The sequence below is a fragment of the Cherax quadricarinatus genome, unplaced genomic scaffold (genome assembly GCF_038502225.1).
Source record: "Cherax quadricarinatus isolate ZL_2023a unplaced genomic scaffold, ASM3850222v1 Contig5858, whole genome shotgun sequence".
Taxonomy (NCBI): Eukaryota; Metazoa; Arthropoda; class Malacostraca; order Decapoda; family Parastacidae; genus Cherax; species Cherax quadricarinatus.
Genome location: NW_027200884.1, coordinates 1 through 16,054, shown reverse-complemented (window position 1 = coordinate 16,054; position 16,054 = coordinate 1). Strand labels below are relative to the sequence as shown.

The following is a 16,054-nucleotide window of genomic DNA, read 5'->3' as shown; positions in this document are numbered from 1 at the left end:
CGAGAGTAGAAACATTTGGCAGGTTTATAACTACATAATGGCTTCACCATTCAAGTAAAATGGGGTACCCAAAGTTAGTCCAACTGGCTGGGGTCACATTCTGGGACAAAACTAAAAACCTAATTTCCCAAAATGGGCTCTTCACCAAGTGGCTCTGTATAGTTAGTGTCAATTGGATGGGTCAGCTAGGCATTGTATACCTTGGTACATGTATTTGTAGGAATCCTTAACCATGCTGCCTCTGCTCAACCTACCCCAGTAAAAGTGTACCTTGATCTTAGTCAACTGTTGTAAGGTTGGATCCTTGGGGATGCTCAGATACCTACTCTGGAGGAACTCATGTTCTCAATGACTCTAATTGTCTCACCTCGAGGAGATAAAATATGCCACTGAACTCTGCATAACCCATCTTAAACCTCCTTTGGAGGATCGTGCAACCCTTGCCGTCTTGAGTATGGACCGTTGAAGGTTGAGGACTCAGCAGATTAGCTACATTTATTTCTATTATTTATTATTAAACATCCGCCGGTATTCTCCCAGGCCCCGCCTTTGCAAGTGGTGGCCCGGCCTTGGCCTCATCCTGGGACTAACTGTCCCCAGGCCCAGCCACAAGCCAGGGCCTTCTCTGTCCTGCATCCTGCCTCTGCTGGGGCATGAATGACCCAGTCTCATGAGCCAAAAAAAGGCTCAGGCTCAGGCCACCTACCCTACCCTAGGAAGGGTTAGGCATGGTGTTGAATGTGTTAAACATATTATTATTATTATTATTAAAGGTTAGCTGGTATCTCTCCTGGCCCGGCCTTTCCAAGTGGTGGTGGCCTGGCCTTGGCCCTTTAGGGAGTGGGTCCGGACCTTAAGGGGTCTTTCATGAGGAGGCACAAGTGCCTCCTCTCATCTTTGGGACCAATCATCCCTTGTGGCCTAGCCACAAGTTGGGCCTTCTCTGGTTCACATCCCTGGCCCCAAGGAGCAAATGGGAATGATAGTCCTATGAGCTAAAGTTACCTGGTTTCAGGCACCTACCCTACCCTAGAAGGGTTAGGCCATGGTGTCGAATGTGTTAAAACATTGTTGCATAATGGGTGACCAGAACTTGACTGCTTTTTTACTTATGGAATGGTGGCAAGTTATCGAATCTGCCTGCTTTGTTTTCAATTGAATAATGAAAACCCTAGGATAAAACAGAATAATTCCACCGGTATTCCCGGCCTTGGCCTTTCCAAAGTACCTCCGTGACCCGGCCTTGGCTCCCTATCTGGGGAGGTCTTGGAAACCCTTGGTGTTCATGAGGAGGTACAAGTTAATTCTCATCTGTGGGATCAACTGTCCCCAGGCCCGGTGGCCTGGTACAAAGGCCCTTGCTTCACACACAGGAGGGCCCGGGTCTGAATTCCCGGCGGGTGGACATTTCGGACACGTTTCCTTACACCTGTTGTCCTGTTCACCTAGCAAATTAGGTACCTTGGGTGTTAGTCGACTTGGTGGGTCGCATTCCTGGGACAAGATTAAGGACCCCAATGGAATGGGTTAGACCAGGTCCTCGATTGACGACTGACCCTTTCTTGGGTTATCCTGTGGCCCTAATCCTCCGGGGTTAAAAAATCCGGAACGAAATCTTTATCTTATCTTATCTATCCCAGGCTCAAGCCATACAGGTCCCTGGCCCCCACAGGGCTCGAAGGAGATGCCTTAGGCCTCTCTGGTCTGCCATCTGCCCCACCCCAAAGGGATCTTGGGATGGCCAAGTCTTATGAGCTGCCCAGGATGGTAATAATAATAATATAATATCCTATTTTACTACAAGTACCAATACACAGGTATACAGTCCCAGGCCTTGATAACAATGACAGGCTACTACATAGGAGTGTCCCTGTTATGCCTCCGCATATCCCGCAAATTAGGTCCCCAAGGGGGTGTCCCAGATGGGCAACCTACACCAATCGACTAACACCCAGGTACCCATACTGATGGGGGAACCATAGACAGGTAGAAACACATCCAATTGTTTGTACTCTGGCTGGGAATCGGAACCTGTGGCTCAGCCCTACAATAGAATTAATTGGTACCTAGATATAGAGGAGTAGTTGCTTACTGGAGGTAGTCTTTTTTGGCTGGATATTAGAGCTTAGAATTTTGCTTGCTAGCTGTTGATCCTAGTTAGAAGAGAAGACATTGAGTTTGTTGGCCTTATTATTATTAGGCTTTATGGAGATTGATTTAGTTAAGTTTATCCTCTCTCTTTCCAGGACAGTTTTCTAAAGCCCAAAAATTTGGAAGAGGTTCCCTTGGGTAGGTCCTCCTTAATCATATCATGTCAATAAATTTATTTTCAATGGCATGGCCTGGATTTTCCGTTATTAGGCCCTTTGTGAGGGTATATTGTCGTTCCAATGGCTCAGCTGTCTTTACCTTAACGCGTCAAACTGAATAATTTTCCTGCTGGTGTTTTATCACCGGGATTAAAGGATGGCTATTTGTTAGCTAATGGGCCGTAGTCTGGGTTGTGATTCGCTTGATCGACACCATGCCTAACCCTTCTAGGGTGGTAGGGTAGGTGCCTCAAGAGCCCGAGCCTTTAGCTCAATAAGACCCTGTCATTCCCATTTGGCCCTTGGGGCGGATGGTAGATTGCCAGAGGCTCAAGCTTGTGGCTAGCCTTCCGTGGACAGTAATCCCAAAGGATGAGGAGGTACTTGTGCCTTCCTCCCATGGGAGACCCCTTAGGGTCCCCTCAAGGGACACTCAAAGAGGGAGCCAAAGGCCGGGCCACCACGGAAAAGGCCCGGGCCGAGAATACTGGGTTGAATCTTAATAATAATAATAATGATCTGCTTCTGGTCTTGATTGGACAATACCTGTTATAGAGATTTTGGGTTTGATGTAAAAAAGTTTTGACATATTTCTGGTCAATATTATTGCCGCCAGCCAGTTTCCTCTGCCAATCAGGTGTCACCTAGTGGACCCGATGGCTCATCCCATGCAGAACGGGAAGTTGAGATCTTTCTCGAGTCTGGAACAATTCTACCTAACTTAAATAATTATTTATTTATTATGTAGTGAAACGGTAAAGTAGAGGAAGACCTCCATCAGCTTTATTGAGTGGTGGACAAGGAGAGAGAAATGAAAGTTTATTTATTTAGAGGTAGAGTTAAACGAATTGTCATACATAGTAACGTATGTTAGCTAGGAAAGCCGAAAAAAATCAAACAACTTTCTTTTGGTGTCCCTGTAGTATAGTAGGAACCTCTACTGATAAGGTTCGGCTCACACAGTGGGCTGTATAGTCGAACTCATCTGCTTGTTGAGAAAGGGTTTGTGGATATAAAGGGTGAGTAGTGAGAGTAAGAAATTTTTAATAAATTGCAATAAATATGCATTATTCTACGCAAAACACTTTGTTGAAGAACAAATATTTTCGATCAGCACTTTCAAAATTCTTACATAAATAGGACTTTGTAGTAAAGCTGTGAGCAGTCATCCGCGGTAGGGAAAGCAGTGGAGGCCTGAAGATCATACTTACCTGGCACAGGAGATACCGTGATCACGAAGGCGGTTTTCCCAGGGCGAGGCTCACCATTGCACTCCGGTGGTGCTGACCCCTGCGATTAACCCAAATGTGGTTAACTCGAGTGCGAAATTTTTGTTAGCAGGGGACTGCGTTCGCGCTATCCCCTTAATATACACATTTTGAATTTGTTATAGGTTTGTTTTCTTTGTCTTCATAGAAAATATATCCCATTGTTTACTTATTGTCTTGAATATATATCCCAATGTTTGCTTATTGGGAGAATAATTTCTAACTTAATAAGTGGTTTAAACTCATTGTGAAATAACAACCCTAAAGAGGTTATGCAGCACTTTAGGAATAAGATATGCATTCCTCCAGCGGGATGGCAGCACCAATTTTTTTTTCGCGGGGGATGGGGAGGATCAAGGTGTCTCCAGCATCAATGCACCCTCCATTACTGGTGTTTGTGGTATATTCAGCAGAAAACAACACAGTGTTTACGGGTCTTAACCAAGTATGAAGCTAGGTTTCATACTACAAAAAATCTCTATGTTGTAATGTTCTTCAAGGAGTTTCCTTGATGCCGGTGAAGGGCTTTTGATGTAAGTATATGGATCTATCTTTTTCTTCCTTAGGTAGAGCCTAATTGCTTCCCATTTCCACCAGGCGCTATAGAACCTCCAATATTAAGTACACAACGCTTTAGCTTCGAGGAATTTCTCTTAATGATACATTGAAGATAAGATTTATTCGGAATTTTAGCCCAGAGGGTTATCCACGGTTTACTGTAGCTCGGTTGGTATCGTATTCAGCTCAAACATTGAGTGTCCATGGTTCAATCCTCGATGTGGGTGGAAACATTGGGCATCTTTTCTTACACCTGCTGTCCCTGTTCAAATAGCTGCAAGTAGATACCTGGGTATTAGCCAACTTGTGTGGGTCGCATCCTAGGGTACAAGATTAACCTAATTGCCCATAAAGATTTGCATAACCTGGAGGTTTACTATATAGCATGTCAGTGATGTCAGCTTGAAGTGTATGAGTTGTATCATGTACTTGTGAAAATATAATTTTTATTGTTATTATAATGCCAGTGCATCATCGAGGATGGCGTTCCATCGCCAGGCAGCTGAAGCTCTTGCTTTACACCGCGAGGGTCTGGGTTTGATTTTCAGCGAGAGTAGAAACATTTGGCAGGTTTATACTGGTTATTAATGCTCACCATCAGTAAAATGGGTACCTGGTAGTTAGTCAACTGGCTTGGGTCACATTCTGGGACAAAACTAACCTAATTTCCCCAAAATGCTCTTCATAACAAGTGGCTTTCTGTATAGTAGTATGTCATTGATGTCAGCTAGGCATGTATACCTTGTACATGTATTTGTAGGAATCCTTACACATGTTGCCTCTGCTCACCTACAGTAAAAGTGTACCTGGATCTTAGTCAACTGTTGTAGGTTGGATCCTTGGGGATGCTCAGATACCTACTCTGAGGAACTCAAATGTCTCTCAAATGACCTAATGTCTCACCCCGAGGAGATAAAATATGCCACTGAACTCTGCAAAATAACCTATCTTAAACCTCCTTTGAGGATCGGGGTAACCCTTGCTGTCTTGAGTATGGACGTGAAGGTTGAGGACTCAACAGATTAGTTAAACATTATTTATTATTTATTATTAAAGATTCGCCGGTATTCTCCCAGCCCCGGCCTTTTGCAAGTGGTGGCCCGGCCTTGGCTCATCTCTGGGACCAACTGTCCCCAGGCCTAGCCACAAGCTAGGCCTCTCTGGTCTGCCATCCCTGCCCCAAGGGGGCAAATGGGAATGACAGTCTTATGAGCTAAAGGCTCAGGCTCAGGCACCTACCCTACCCTAGAAGGGTTAGGCATGGTGTTGATGTGTTAAACATTATTATTATTATTATTATTATTAAAGGTTAGCCGGTATTCTCCCGGCCCGGGCCTTTTCCAAGTGGTGGCCTGGCCTTGGCTCCCTCTTTAGGGAGTGTCCGAGACCTAAGTCTTCCATGGGAGGAGGCACAAGTGCCTCCTCATCTTTGGGACCAACTGTCCCTAGGCCTAGCCACAAGCTAGGCCTCTCTGGTCTGCCATCCCCGCCCCAAGGGAGCAAATGGGAATGACAGTCCTATGAGCTAAAGGCTCGGTTTCAGGCACCTACCCTACCCTAGAAGGGTTAGGCATGGTGTCGATGTGTTAAACATTGTTGCAACAATGGGTGACAGAACTTGACTGCTTTTTTACTTATGAATGGTGGCAAGTTATTTAAATCTGCTTTGTTTTTCAATGATTTAATGAAAAAACTAGACTTCAACAGAATTTTTTTTTTATTCACCGGTATTCTCCCGGCCCGGGTCTTTTCCAAGTACTGGTGACCCGGCCTTGGCTCCCTATCTGGGGAGTGTCTTGAAACCTAAGTCTCCCATGGGAGGAGGTACAAGTACCCCCTCATCTGTGGGATCAACTGTCCCCAGGCCCGGTGGCCTGGTGGCTAAAGCTCCCGCTTCACACACAGAGGGCCCGGGTTCGATTCCCGGCGGGTGGAAACATTTCGACACGTTTCCTTACACCTGTTGTCCTGTTCACCTAGCAGCAAATAGGTACCTGGGTGTTAGTCGACTGGTGTGGGTCGCATCCTGGGGGACAAGATTAAGGACCCCAATGGAAATAAGTTAGACAGTCCTCGATGACGCACTGACTTTCTTGGGTTATCCTGGGTGGCTAATCCTCCGGGGTTAAAAATCCGAACGAAATCTTATCTTATCTTATCTTATCCCAGGCCTAGCGAGCAGCCCAGCCACCGTGGAGAGAAGACGTCGTCGTTCCCGCTCTTCAGCTGAGCAACTCTGAACACTGTTGCTCGAGAATTTACTTGGGTTATCCTGAGTAGTTCTTCACCAGAGCTGAGAGGAGACTTGCTTGCAGTCACTTCGAGCCCCATCCCATCAAGAGGGTAAGGCGGTGACTTGCTTGCTTGTTCACCCCTCTCATCCCCATCCCCCCATCCTTCCCCATCCTCCCCCCACCCATACATCAACACTGGCCCACACACTTAACACACTACATACATTGCTATCCTTCTGACTGTCCTATCTTCTTATTTTTCGGCAACTTCGCTTTGGCGAGTTAACACAAGGCATTTTGACCATCTGGTAGCCCGTGTGGTTTTTTAAAATCCAGCCGATCTTTGCCTTGGGCCCTTTCCCCTCACTACTCGAGGGTAGGCTATCTTAGGAGCTGACCTTCATAAGTCAGCTGAAATAGGATGTTAGGCTAACATTAAGGAAAGATACCTTTTTGTTAAGCAACTCCTCTGCCAGATGCTCCTTCCTAGGCATCATGGCGAGGATTCGTGTAAGATTACGCATTGATGGAAATCAAATGTCCATGAAAGACATTCTCAATTGTATTTGCTCTAACTCAACTGTTGCTCCAGTGGATGTTTTTCAAACCCACGCTGGAGCAGTACTTCTCCTCTCTTCGGAAGAAGAGTTACTTCAACTCCTAAAGCATGATGTCTTGGATAAACTGAAGACTTCTGGTGTTATCCCAGTTGCACCTGACAGCTATCAAGCTCAGAGGACTGTGTTTGTGGCCAGAATCAACAGTTTTATGAAACACAGCACTGTTAATGAAATTGTTGATAACATTAATACCGAGAATTCTGACCTTAGGGCTGTAGAAGCACATAAATTCTCGAATCCCAACAACAATAAGGTAACTTTAAAATTAATACTCGAGACACCTGAGGAGGCCAAACTTGTGTGTCAAAATGGCTTCAAATGTTTCAGTACCAGATGTACATCTGACCAAATTTCTATGGAACGCTTTGTCAGTGTGACACAATGTTTCAAGTGTTATGCCTTTGGTCATAACAACAACAAATGCAGTACACAAGGGCAAATTTGTAGCATTTGCTCTGGCCAACATTCCTATCGTGATTGTACCAATAAAAATTCACCTAAATGTGTCCTCTGTAATGGAAAACATCATGCTGTTTCTGCTATTTGTCCTGAAAGAAAAAAGGAAATGCAGAAAATTCTTGACGCCAAGAAACTATCCACTTCTAAGAAGACCACTCCCCAGGCACCGCCAACCATGTCCCAAACTTCCTTCCCAGCTCTGCCTGGATCAAGTGGGACTCCTCAGGTCTCTACCAATGGTTCCAATGTTTGGAATTCTGCCCCTCTTGGAGCGCCCCAATCTAACCCTCACTTACAACAGACACAACAACAAGGTTCAGTCGCATCTCATGTGTCTCAGGTATCCACAGACGGGGATATAATGAGAGCACAACTAATGTACTTGGTGGCCAAAGACACAGCAGGTGGTGATATTCAACTCTGCTCTCGTGTTTTAAATGATCTGTTAATGGCTAATGGGATCACTCCCATCATTATCCCTGAAAATGTGAAGGCCATTATGACCCAGCCTTCTCATAACAAGAAGTATGTACCATACTCTACATCTAAAAATAAGCCTAAGTCATCCCTGGCCCAGGGATCGCCCTCCTCGCAAACCCAGGTTGTCAACTCCTCTCAACCCGATAAGTCAACACCTGAACATAACAATGCCCCAGAAAGTGGTGCCTACTCTCCCGCTATTGTAGCTGATCCTGTTGAACAGGAACTTTCCCAAGGTAACTCACCTTGCCTATCTAATATTCCCTTGGAGCCTACACAGTCTCCCATTAACTCTCACGAGCCTCTGCTTCCTGAAACTGAGAATAGCATACCTCAGTTTTATGATGATGACTCTAACGACTCTAACGATTCTAACGATTCTAATGAGTCTGTTAATATTACTGCCTCTAGTGAAGATGATGGCATTTTTAATACACAAGCATCCACGCAAAAGTTCCCTCCTCCCCTTGACGAGTCCAGCAGGGATAGTGTAGATACAACACATGACATTACTTGCAGGCGTTCAGAACGCAGTGTACGAGCGAAGAATAAGAAATAATGGGGATTACAATTTTCCAACTTAATGTTCAACATTTCTTTAATAACCGTTACCTTCTTGAGGTTGAACTACATAACTACAATCCCGATGTTATACTTTTGAACGAGACAGCTGCAAGAGTTGATCAACATATTAAATTACGTGGATACTGTACTGTGGAGAAATCGAGAGGACCCTTTAGTGGTGTAGCCATCTTGGTTAAATTAGGATATACATTTAAAAATATTCATGTGGATGAAGATAACATTCTTGCAATAGAACTAACAACGTCGCATGGACAACTAGTGATAGGAACTGGATATTTTCCCCCGAGACAGCCATATATAGAGTCAATTCCTCTACATAGGATATTAAGCAGAAATATTCCAACAATTCTAGCTGGAGATTTTAATGCTCATCACCCTGCCCTCTTCAACTGTGGAGCTGGTATTCCACTGGGTGACTTAAAAGGAAAACAACTCTTTAATATCATGACAGCTAGAAACTTGTCATTTCAAGGCCCATTCTTCAAATCGTACATTGGACCTCATCCAGGAACACCAGATATTGTACTGACAAACAGAGACTGTGACATCTTTCACTGTCGTATATCTCCTGGTGGAAATGTAGGATCTGACCATATCCCTGTTATAATACAACTACAAACTTCTCCATTTAGAATACCTGTAACTCCTAAACCCAATCTTAACACCCTAGGATTTGACCCCTTCAGGGCATATCTGGGTGAGGATGAAATTGTGTCTTTGGAAAATCTACCTTCCAGTGCAATTGATGATGCAATCAGGTCCCTGCACAATCGAATAATTGAAGCTACCAATGCAACTTGCCAATTAGCTTCCACAAAGATATACCAACAATATAAACCTACTAGAGAAATTAGAGACACTTTAAGAAATTATCAAGCAGAATGTCGAAGGCATCTTCAAACGCGACAACCACCAGCAGCTACACTGCACCGATTAAGGCACGAATTAATTAACATGATTAGTCAACACAAACGAGACATATGGAAATTTCTAGTTCTTCAAGCTAATCAATATAAACGTGAACCAGCAAAATTTTGGAGTAAGATCCGACAACTTTTAGGGGCAAAGCACAAGGTTCCTAACTACCTAGTTCATACCTTCACTGATGAGGATGATGAAGATGTTGAAATTAAACTTGACGATCCACAGGACCAGGCTAATTTGATGGGTGATGTATGGGAGAAAATTCTCTCTCACAATAACAGTCGTCAATTTAATAATAATCATTATCAGTTAGTAAATGAATGGAGAGATGAGAACTTGGATGATCTACAACCACTACCTACCATCGATACTTCAACTCTTGAAGATACCCACCCGCTTACTAGACCTATTACATTACTAGAGATAAGTCAGGTTATTGGAAGAATGAGAAATAGAGCCCCTGGCCTCTCTGGAATAACAATGAAACAAATAAAGTACCTACCTAGAAATTGCAAACAGTCCTTGGTAAATATCTTTAATGCCATCTTGGCCTCAGGACATTTTCCAGTTGTTTTTAAGACTGCTAGGATGATCTTTCTTGCTAAGCCCAATAAAGACATCCACCAACCTGGGAACTATAGACCTATATCTTTACTTGAAGTCACTGGAAAAGTTCTTGAGAAAGTCATTTCCAACAGATTGAATTACTATATGGAGTTTAATCACTTGTTTACTGAAAAACAATTTGGCTTTAGAACACATAGAGGTACCAATCATGCAATAAATGTTATTTTTGACACTGTAGCAAGTCTAAAACAGCAGGGCAATCTTGCCTTAATTGCCACCAGAGATGTTCATAAAGCTTTTGATAGCTTATGGCATGATGGCCTTATATACAAACTCATTGACCTACCAGACCATAACTGGACTTTTCTCAGAGTAATTTATAATTTCTTAACTCAAAGAAAAATCATTCCCACCTTTCATGGCAAGTCGACAGAACCTTTTATACCGACGGCTGGTGTCCCACAAGGTTCTTGTCTCAGTCCACTTCTGTTTAACATTTATGTGAATGACCTTCCTCAACCAGAGTTTAATGACACAATTGTGACACAGTTTGCAGATGATGTTATTCATGTCGTCTCATCAACTCCAGTAACAGGAAAATACAAGTATGAGAGAGTCATAGAAAAAATGAATATTGAACTTCGTCGAACATCTAATTGGGAGAAGAAATGGAGAATTACGACTAATCCTGACAAGGTCCTTGTTAGCACGATAGGATGTTTTGCATCAACCATCGAAGATAAAGGGGGTATCTCCATCAGAGGTACACCTGTAGCCATTAGAAACCCTAACAAGATCTTGGGATATGAAATAGACAGGCTGCTCCACTCAACATCTCATGTAACTAAAAAGATCAACACAGCCAAAGCCGGTCTTAGCAGACTCTTTCGATTCAATCAAGCCCCTCAACATGTCAAAAAACATCTGTATAAAATGATAATAAGACCTATACTCGAATACCCTTGTGTCCCAATGTCATTAACAACAAAGACCAACATGCTACGGTTACAAAGGGTCCAGAATAGAGCTCTTCGCTTTATTACCGATACCAGGAGGAGAGACAGAGTTAAAATGGCAGATTTACACACACAACAAGATATTACTGCCATAAATGTACGCCTTGACACCCTAAAAAAGAAACAACTTTATACAATGCAAGAACTATACATGCCAGATAGAGAACATCCTATACAAGTGATAAATACCACCGATTACACCATCAATACTCCGCCTCACAGGACTCAAAGAATGACTCTCCCACAGAGGGTTCGTCGTTTTATTCATAAAGATGATTACCCTCGACCCATGATTTTGAGCAACTTACCTGATGAAGAAGATTGGATACCACCAGAACCCTTCTATGTATACTGAGAAAATCATCGCCCCCAATTAGGGAGACATCTTAAATAACTTTCTAATGTAAAATTATGCTATTGACTATTGTTGGACACCACCATTAAGAAGCTATTGTCACGAACTTATAAACTGGCCAGAAAATTATTGCCTTTCTTGTCGTATAAATATCCGTTGTGCAATCGCGAAAAAAAAAAAAAAAAAAAAAAAAAAAAAAAAAAAAAAAAAAAGAAAAAAAAAAAAAAAAAAGCAATTGCAACTTGTATAATTACTACCAATTCAGAGTCATGTACTTATATACCTATTATATCTATGTGACTCTGATGGGTTAGTATTATACCTCTTAAAGAATATCTTATCAATTCACATACACTTTTTAAATTGCACCAAAGTGGTTGGGCCACTTACCTTTTATATCCTACCTCTCCCCCCCCTCCCACCCTTTTCCAATATTTCCATCCTTACCCATCCTTCTTCCTTACCCATCTTACCAAAGCTCTGGTCATTGATCGACACCATGCCTAACCCTTCTAGGGTAGGGTAGGTGCCTGAGCCCGAGCCTTTAGCTCATAAGACTGTCATTCCCATTTGCCCCCTTGGGGCGGGGATGGCAGACCAGAGAGGCCTAGCTTGTGGCTAGGCCTGGGGACAGTTGGTCCCAAAGATGAGGAGGTACTTGTGCCTCCTCCCATGGGAGACTTAGGTCTCAGACACTCCCTAAAGAGGGAGCCAAGGCCGGGCCACCACTTGGAAAAGGCCCGGGCCGGGAGAATACCGGCGAATCTTTAATAATAATAATAATATCTGCTTCGTCTTGATTGGACAATACCTGTTATAGAGATTTTGGGTTTGATGTAAAAAAGTTTTGACATATTTCTGTCAATATTATTGCCGTCAGCTAGTTCTCTCTGCCAATCAGTGTCACCTAGTGGACCGATGGCTCATCATGCAGACGAAGTGAGATCTTTCTCGAGTCTTGGAACAATTTACCTAACTTACCTAACTTAACCTGGGAATAAACGTAATATTTACTGTGTGCCTGTTTCATAGGGATGGAATACAAGGTTCAGTTTTATATTTGCTATCTGAAACCGCTTCACACACGTTGGGCCCGGGTTCGATTCCCGGCGGGTGGAAACATTTCGACACGCTTCCTTACACCTATTGTCCTGTTTACTTAGCAGCAAATACGTACCTGGTTGTTAGTTGCCTGGTGTGGGTTACATCCTAGGGGACAAGATTGAGGACCCCAGTGGAAATAAGTTAGTCCTCGATGACGCACTGACTTTCTTGGGTTATCCTGGGTGGCTAACCCTCCAGGGTTAAAAATCCGAATGAAATTTAATCTTATATTAAATTCCATCGAATGTAAATAGGTAAAAGTCACTTAATTTAAATAGTTTCACACATTTCACATTAAAAAAAATATTTTTGAGTTGGTAGAAGCCTAAACTCATATTACTACATGATAATTATTTATTTATTATGTAGTGAAACGGTAAAGTAGAGGAAGACCTCCATCAGCTTTATTGAGTGGTGGACAAGGAGAGAGAAATGAAAGTTTATTTATTTAGAGGTAGAGTTAAACGAATTGTCATACATAGTAACGTATGTTAGCTAGGAAAGCCGAAAAAAATCAAACAACTTTCTTTTGGTGTCCCTGTAGTATAGTAGGAACCTCTACTGATAAGGTTCGGCTCACACAGTGGGCTGTATAGTCGAACTCATCTGCTTGTTGAGAAAGGGTTTGTGGATATAAAGGGTGAGTAGTGAGAGTAAGAAATTTTTAATAAATTGCAATAAATATGCATTATTCTACGCAAAACACTTTGTTGAAGAACAAATATTTTCGATCAGCACTTTCAAAATTCTTACATAAATAGGACTTTGTAGTAAAGCTGTGAGCAGTCATCCGCGGTAGGGAAAGCAGTGGAGGCCTGAAGATCATACTTACCTGGCACAGGAGATACCGTGATCACGAAGGCGGTTTTCCCAGGGCGAGGCTCACCATTGCACTCCGGTGGTGCTGACCCCTGCGATTAACCCAAATGTGGTTAACTCGAGTGCGAAATTTTTGTTAGCAGGGGACTGCGTTCGCGCTATCCCCTTAATATACACATTTTGAATTTGTTATAGGTTTGTTTTCTTTGTCTTCATAGAAAATATATCCCATTGTTTACTTATTGTCTTGAATATATATCCCAATGTTTGCTTATTGGGAGAATAATTTCTAACTTAATAAGTGGTTTAAACTCATTGTGAAATAACAACCCTAAAGAGGTTATGCAGCACTTTAGGAATAAGATATGCATTCCTCCAGCGGGATGGCAGCACCAATTTTTTTTTCGCGGGGGATGGGGAGGATCAAGGTGTCTCCAGCATCAATGCACCCTCCATTACTGGTGTTTGTGGTGTTATTCAGCAGAAAACAACACAGTGTTTACGGGTCTTAACCAAGTATGAAGCTAGGTTTCATACTACAAAAAATCTCTATGTTGTAATGTTCTTCAAGGAGTTTCCTTGATGCCGGTGAAGGGCTTTTGATGTAAGTATATGGATCTATCTTTTTCTTCCTTAGGTAGAGCCTAATTGCTTCCCATTTCCACCAGGCGCTATAGAACCTCCAATATTAAGTACACAACGCTTTAGCTTCGAGGAATTTCTCTTAATGATACATTGAAGATAAGATTTATTCGGAATTTTAGCCCAGAGGGTTATCCACGGTTTACTGTAGCTCGGTTGGTATCGTATTCAGCTCAAACATTGAGTGTCCATGGTTCAATCCTCGATGTGGGTGGAAACATTGGGCATCTTTTCTTACACCTGCTGTCCCTGTTCAAATAGCTGCAAGTAGATACCTGGGTATTAGCCAACTTGTGTGGGTCGCATCCTAGGGTACAAGATTAACCTAATTGCCCATAAAGATTTGCATAACCTGGAGGTTTACTATATAGCATGTCAGTGATGTCAGCTTGAAGTGTATGAGTTGTATCATGTACTTGTGAAAATATAATTTTTATTGTTATTATAATGCCAGTGCATCATCGAGGATGGCGTTCCATCGCCAGGCAGCTGAAGCTCTTGCTTTACACCGCGAGGGTCTGGGTTTGATTTTCAGCGAGAGTAGAAACATTTGGCAGGTTTATACTGGTTATTAATGCTCACCATCAGTAAAATGGGTACCTGGTAGTTAGTCAACTGGCTTGGGTCACATTCTGGGACAAAACTAACCTAATTTCCCCAAAATGCTCTTCATAACAAGTGGCTTTCTGTATAGTAGTATGTCATTGATGTCAGCTAGGCATGTATACCTTGTACATGTATTTGTAGGAATCCTTACACATGTTGCCTCTGCTCACCTACAGTAAAAGTGTACCTGGATCTTAGTCAACTGTTGTAGGTTGGATCCTTGGGGATGCTCAGATACCTACTCTGAGGAACTCAAATGTCTCTCAAATGACCTAATGTCTCACCCCGAGGAGATAAAATATGCCACTGAACTCTGCAAAATAACCTATCTTAAACCTCCTTTGAGGATCGGGGTAACCCTTGCTGTCTTGAGTATGGACGTGAAGGTTGAGGACTCAACAGATTAGTTAAACATTATTTATTATTTATTATTAAAGATTCGCCGGTATTCTCCCAGCCCCGGCCTTTTGCAAGTGGTGGCCCGGCCTTGGCTCATCTCTGGGACCAACTGTCCCCAGGCCTAGCCACAAGCTAGGCCTCTCTGGTCTGCCATCCCTGCCCCAAGGGGGCAAATGGGAATGACAGTCTTATGAGCTAAAGGCTCAGGCTCAGGGGCCCGGTGGCCTGGTGGCTAAAGCTCCCGCTTCACACACGGAGGGCCCGGGTTCGATTCCCGGCGGGTGGAAACATTTCGACACGTTTCCTTACACCTTGATCGACACCATGCCTAACCCTTCTAGGGTAGGGTAGGTGCCTGAGCCCGAGCCTTTAGCTCATAAGACTGTCATTCCCATTAGCCCCCTTGGGGCGGGGATGGCAGACCAGAGAGGCCTAGCTTGTGGCTAGGCCTGGGGACAGTTGGTCCCAAAGATGAGGAGGTACTTGTGCCTCCTCCCATGGGAGACTTAGGTCTCAGACACTCCCTAAAGAGGGAGCCAAGGCCGGGCCACCACTTGGAAAAGGCCCGGGCCGGGAGAATACCGGCTAATCTTTAATAATAATAATAATAATACCTGTTATAGAGATTTTGGGTTTGATGTAAAAAAGTTTTGACATATTTCTGTCAATATTATTGCCGTCAGCTAGTTCTCTCTGCCAATCAGTGTCACCTAGTGGACCGATGGCTCATCATGCAGACGAAGTGAGATCTTTCTCGAGTCTTGGAACAATTTACCTAACTTACCTAACTTAACCTGGGAATAAACGTAATATTTACTGTGTGCCTGTTTCATAGGGATGGAATACAAGGTTCAGTTTTATATTTGCTATCTGAAACCGCTTCACACACGTTGGGCCCGGGTTCGATTCCCGGCGGGTGGAAACATTTCGACACGCTTCCTTACACCTATTGTCCTGTTTACTTAGCAGCAAATACGTACCTGGTTGTTAGTTGCCTGGTGTGGGTTACATCCTAGGGGACAAGATTGAGGACCCCAGTGGAAATAAGTTAGTCCTCGATGACGCACTGACTTTCTTGGGTTATCCTGGGTGGCTAACCCTCCAGGGTT

At 43.3% G+C, this 16,054-nt stretch overlaps 2 non-coding genes across 2 annotated transcripts; both read left to right on the top strand.

The window, feature by feature from the left end:
- Positions 1 to 3,512: 3,512 nt before the first annotated feature.
- On the top strand, positions 3,513 to 3,675 carry LOC128706219 (U1 spliceosomal RNA). Its single transcript, XR_011391616.1, has one exon. It is a non-coding gene; the product is annotated as a U1 spliceosomal RNA (small nuclear RNA).
- Positions 3,676 to 13,303: 9,628 nt separating this feature from the next.
- Positions 13,304 to 13,466, top strand: LOC128705094 (U1 spliceosomal RNA). The gene has a single exon (XR_008409656.1). It is a non-coding gene; the product is annotated as a U1 spliceosomal RNA (small nuclear RNA).
- Positions 13,467 to 16,054: the final 2,588 nt, after the last annotated feature.